General features: G+C 44.2%; 1 pseudogene; it reads right to left on the bottom strand.

Annotated features, from left to right (window-relative positions):
• Nucleotides 1–980: 980 nt before the first annotated feature.
• Nucleotides 981–5,740, bottom strand: LOC123992360 (annotated as a pseudogene).
• Between the last annotated feature and the right edge of the window lie 525 nt (nucleotides 5,741–6,265).

The following is a 6,265-nucleotide window of genomic DNA, read 5'->3' on the forward strand; positions in this document are numbered from 1 at the left end:
GAAATACAAACTTTCGGTATTTAAAATCTCTTTATTCTGATTTGACGTACACCCGGAACAATTGAGTTGATTCACTGTGTTGCTCTCATACTCAAAACAGTAGTCACATACCTGACCTCAGTTGGGGGGGAAAGTTGTCTGTCTATACATTGTACTTGAATAATAGCTTATTATCATTAATTAGTTGATGAAGTGCTCAAACTAGTATGAAATAAGTCAAAGGACACAAAACCCAAATAAAATGTAAAAATAAAAACAGAACCCAAACAATCCCTAGCTAATGAGGTCCCTCGACGAACACAAATAGAACAGTGATCTTCCGATCAGAGTGCCGTCGCCATTCTACTCACAGAATAACTCATTTACACTAAGACCACAATAGTTGGGTCACAAGGTGATCATGGTTTTAAGGAGTCTATTGAGACAAAGTTAATATTTGTCATTTGTTTTCTGTGCATTGAGTGAACTATGTCAGTGTAATATGTAAATGTGAGTAAAGGCTCTATAGCAAGGAGATGTCCTATTCTGACTCAAGGTGTGGCAGGGGAAGGCAGGGCATAGCTCAACAGTATGGGGTTGAGTCTTACCATAGCAAGTTGGCTGAAAGGTTCAGCAGAGTCTTGAGACGGAGGGGCTATAGATCCAGCCTGGAGGTCAGGGTTAAATTGTTGGTAGGGTGTCCTGGCCTCAGTTTGGGGAATTAGCATCAGAGGGTGAATCTGCAGGGGGTGCTGAGTGGGGGGGGGTCCTGGGTCCGGAAGTTAGTTAGAGGGGGGTGCTGGTTTCCCAACAAGGGATGATGAGTTAAAGTGGGGTGCTGGGCCAGGACTGGGGAGAAGTACTAAGGAATATATGCAGGGCAAAAATGAGGATGGTCCCCAGGACCGACACGGTGAGGAAGGCCCACAGAAATATCCTGTCCCCAACCTGAGCAACAAACTTCCATTCCTGCACAACCTGGAATGAGGGTCTACCTGAGTCTACCCGCTCCCCCTCTGACCCCCTCTCCAGCCCCCAGACCAGGGCTTCAGCTCTGGGCTCTCCGGTGCCAGCTCTGGATAGAGGTACCGGTCAGTGTGGCCCTGCATGCAGAGCATCCTGGCTAGCTTCTGAAGGAAGAGGGATGTGGAGAGAGAGAGCTTCTCCCCTTCATCCGACAGATGATAGAACACCAGCAAGGTCAGGAACGACAGACCGAAACACAGCATAATAAGAAAGTGTCTAGAACAGCGAGAGACGTTTCAGAATGAAAGAGTATGTTATAAAGGGGAAGGAATACAGTGGGGCAAAAAAGTATTTAGTCAGCCACCAATTGTGCAAGTTCTCCCACTTAAAAATATGAGAAAGGCCTGTAATTTTCATCATAGGTACACTTCAACAATGACAGACAAAATGAGAAGAAACTAAATCCAGAAAATCACATTGTAGGATTTTTAATGGATTTATTTGCAAATTATGGTGGAAAATAAGCATTTGGTCAATAAAAAAGTTTCTCAATACTTTGTTATATACCCTATGTTGGCAATGACAGAGGTCACAAGGTAAGGCCTCTCCAGGACCTTGAAATGCTTCTTACGAAGCCAGTCCTTCATTGCCCGGGCGGTGTGTTTGGGATCATTGTCATGCTGAAAGACCCAGCCACGTTTCATCTTCAATACCCTTGCTGATGGAAGGAGGTTTTCACTCAAAATCTCACGATACATGGCCCCATTCATTCTTTCCTTTACACGGATCAGTCGTCCTGGTCCCTTAGCAGAAAAACAGCCCCAAAGCATGATGTTTCCACCCCCATGCTTCACAGTAGGTATGGTGTTATTTGGATGCAACTCAGCATTCTTTGTCCTCCAAACACGACGAGTTGAGTTTTTACCAAAAAAATCTATTTTGGTTTCATCTGACCATATGACATTCTCCCAATCTTCTTCTGGATCATCCAAATGCTCTCTAGCAAACTTCAGAGTCCCTGGCGGCGTAATGTGTTACTGATGGTAGACTTTGTTACTTTGGTCCCAGCTCTCTGCAGGTCATTCACTAGGTCCCCCCGTGTGGTTCTGGGATTTTTGCTCACCGTTCTTATCATTTTGACCCCACGGAGTTGAGATCTTGCGTGGAGCACCAGATCGAGGGAGATTATCAGTGGTCTTGTGTCTTCCATTTCCCAATAATTGCTCCCACAGTTGATTTCTTCAAACCAAGCTGCTTACCTATTGCAGATTCAGTCTTCCCTGCCTGGTGCAGGTCTACAATTTTGTTTCTGGTGTCCTTTGACAGGTCTTTGGTCTTGGCCATAGTGGAGTTTGGAGTGTGATTGTTTGAGGTTATGGACAGGTGTCTTTTATACTGATAACAAGTTCAAACAGGTGCCATTAATACAGGTAACGAGTGGAGGACAGAGGAGCCTCTTAAAGAAGAAGTTACAGGTCTGTGAGAGCCATACATCTTGCTTGTTTAAAGGTGACCAAATACTTATTTTCCCACCATAATTTGCAAATAAATTCATAAAAAATCCTACAATGTGATTTTCTAGATTTTTTTTCTCATTTTGTCTGTCATAGTTGAAGTGTACCTATGATAAATTACAGGCCTCTCATCTTTTTAAGTGGGAGAACTTGCACAATTGGTGGCTGACTAAATACTTTTTTGCCCCACTGTACATCCCCGTCCCGCCGGCTTCCTCTGGCCCCCGTGGCGTTCAGGATCTCCCTCTCAGCTGTCGAAGAAGTCCTTCCTGTCGACATAAACACCTAACAGGATCATGTCCACCATGTTACCATTGTATGTCCAGGATCCAAACTTCATGGAGCTGTTTTTGTCTGTCGAAGGGGAAAGTGACGTCCGTAGTGCAGGCTGACTTGTAGCTGGCCGGAGGGGTCCACGTGATCCTACGGTTAGACTTAGCAATGGCTTTGGTCATCAGGGAGCCCTCAAACCGCCCATCAGCACTGGGGGAGGATAGTAAGAGTCAGGGTTATTGTGCATATAAAACATACATTTTAGGAAAACATCAAACAAAACAGTCTATTAATGTGAACTATTAGTGGGAAACTAGGTGGATGTAACACTGTCTTGTCTGAAGACATTGTGCTCAATGGTGCTCATCATAATATGTGACATATCATAGAGCTTACTTCTCATAGAGCACGATGTCGGGCAGCCGGATTGCCTCAGATGGAACTCCGATCGATGTGATCCCACCGTAGTCCTCAGGGTCCCGTCGTAGATTAGAATCTAGCCACTCCTGTTGAGGGAAAGACACATATTACAATACATCTATGGAAAACAGGCTACAACCTCTTTTCCTCCTCACCTGCCACAGCCACACATTAGTAGTCATCAGCTGGTTCTTCTCATCCTGTGAGACAGACAGAGACCAAGATATCATGTAGAGTAGACATCCAAGTCAGAATCATGTCTGTTTCAGGATAAATTGCTTCAATTCCTTGTTCATTATCCCATCTCATTTGAATGGAGCACTCACACACCAATAGTGTTCACAAAATCATGGTATTGTAAAATTAAATTAAATGTAAGAAAATTACCACACTGGTAAGCAAGACTAACAGAAGGAGAGAAAATGAGGGAGCGTGGAAGAAAAGTGTATAAGTAGCGGGGATCAGCTGTCTGATTGAGTTTGAGGTTGTGGGGATCACATAGTCCAGAGATGAACTGTAACCTAATACAGGACAGACATCTAGCAACACTGGTACCACTCATCAGCCTGGAGCAGAGCACTTCTCACTAGCTCACCATACCTCCTCCTGTTTCACCTCTTGCCCTTTCCCCATCCTCCTTGTTCTATTCATTTTCCAACCTCATCTCGCCTCCTTTCATTCTCTTTGGTATGATAACATCAGTTCGTATTCACAACAACCCTTTTTGATAATTACATACCACAGGCCTCTACCCCTATACCCTCAGAGAGACAGATGAATACATAGACTGCTGTGTAGGTGAGGAAAATATTTAACACCATGACCGGGACTGTTCCATTAGCTGCTTGTGTCCTCTGACAGAACAGCTATACCATCTCAGCCTATCACATCTGGCCCTGAAAAAAATGTAACCTCTTGAAAGCGAGCGTGTTCTGTGAGTTCTACGGAGGCCAACAGCTTTACGTCAGGACCTTGGACAGCTCAGCAAAATCGGGTTGTTTCACTGTGGCTGTGCTAATTTTGTTTCAGCAACATGGAGAGGGACAGAATTACATTCAGACAAGATATTTAGAATATTTTGTGTCTTTCATTGTTTGTTTGTACGGGAAAGGTCTTTCGTCACTGTGTGTGTGTTTCCGCTTCAACGACTTGTTTGTGTGTGTGCACGTGGTGTAGTGTGCATCCTCACCACGTCCACCAGCTGTGAGATCTTGAGTCAGAAGCGCACTGTGACCCTGTTGTTGGCGTGCTGGATGGGCCGGACCCAGCGCTGGTACCCCTGGAACAGGTTCCTCAACAGGAGGTCCTCCATCTCAGCCAGAGACCCAAACTCACCTGGGGATGGGAGTGAAGGGGGAAAGAGATGGAGTTTAATGGAGTGAGACAAGAGGAAGAGGTGGCATAGAAGATACTTTAAGTTATGTATTTTATCACCAGCTGTCAATTAAACAATTATTTCCAATATAAATTCTTAAGCACCACAGACTAATGGTCTCTAATTTTAATTTAGAATGTAGATAGTGTTTACTGTGGTTGCATAAGAAAATCTGATTACAAACAGTTGAACAATGGGGGTGGGGGAGAGACAGACAGGCTAGAGAGCTGGCTTCTCAACTGAAACTACTCCAGAAGAGATGTGTATAGCTGAAAGTATGTGTCTTTTGCTGGTCTGTCTGTCTCTCCCACACATATATATATATACATATTTATTATGTGTGACCCTTAACCTGCAGCTGGAGTTGATTCACCCTCTGGCACCCCATCTGTCAGCCCTAACATCGTTTTGATTCCTGGATACATATTTATGTATAGAACTGTAGTATTTTACTTAACGTTAGAAATTAAATGCAACTCTTTACTAAGATTGACATCTTCAACATAACTTTCACACAACCGCTAATCGTTCACAAATAGCCTTGAGGTTTTACTGCCAAATGGCATTTGCACTTCAGCAATTCACCAGATAAGATTACCATTATTTTCAGAGATAACATTGGGTTCAGAGAGTGTCACCCGACACCGCGTCTGTCTCCATGTCCATCGACCGGTCCTGTTGGTGAGCAGAAACAGAACCAGACATGAAGAAGAACGGAGGGAGCGAGTGTTTACGCCGGAGATTTATCCCGTGCCAAAAGAAACAGGCGCTCCACAGGGGCCGAGTGCAGCTAATGCTCCCAGCTTGTCAGATGGCATGATTATGAGAAATTGGAATCGTGTGGAATGTCACATTGCGCATTTACGTAAGCCCAGATGTGTTAAGTTTTTTTCCCGTTGTGACTTGGATATGTAAAAATGTGTCATACACTTCTCAGTTCCACAGGCTATCCCTCGCAAGCACCACACGTTTAGAACTCATTTATTGGGCTACTTATTGTTCAAGACATGCAGTGGTTCCAATTCCTGTACTTACCCAGAATGGTGCCGAGACAAGAAGAGGACAGGTGTCCGCAACTTCATGATAACTCTCAATGGCTCAGAGGCTTCTGTAAACTCATATCATGCATTAGGCTAAAGACAATGACTTGAGAACCACCTGAGCAATAAACAATTCTCATAATTCCAATAGGAATGTTGTTAATGAAAAAAATCTATAATATTAAAAACGAGCCTTCGGTTGAGCTCCTCCAGAACAAAACTCTAATTGCGTGGCAGACTGGCCCCGGAGACGCCCCACCGCGCGGTGGTTCTGCAAATCTCTCCAGCACGCCGCGCGGTGACAAACGGGAGGGGTTTGAATGGGGTTTAAAAACAGGATCCTAAACCAATCAGAGGAACGTCTACGGGTCCACAGCACTCGGCAGATTATCAGGCGTGGGTGCACACCTGTGAGGAAATTGTAGACTAACACTGTAGCCTAACAGTTGTTGTGATAATATTCTGAGACACCAGGAGTTAGCTTGGTAGGCTATATTATTTGCCACTATGGGAAAGTTAAGGAGGAATTTGCAATAGTTCAGAAAACAGCATGATATAACGTTAGCATATATAGGTTACCCAACAGTCATGCGTATAGTGAACATGAATTTCTGACATTTCTCACCGATAAAATACATTTTTGACGCTTGGCAGCTGCTGGAGTGAGATGTATTTTCTCTGAAGTTCGTTTGTCTGCT

The sequence above is a fragment of the Oncorhynchus gorbuscha genome, linkage group LG13, assembly GCF_021184085.1.
Source record: "Oncorhynchus gorbuscha isolate QuinsamMale2020 ecotype Even-year linkage group LG13, OgorEven_v1.0, whole genome shotgun sequence".
Lineage (NCBI taxonomy): Eukaryota > Metazoa > Chordata > Actinopteri > Salmoniformes > Salmonidae > Oncorhynchus > Oncorhynchus gorbuscha.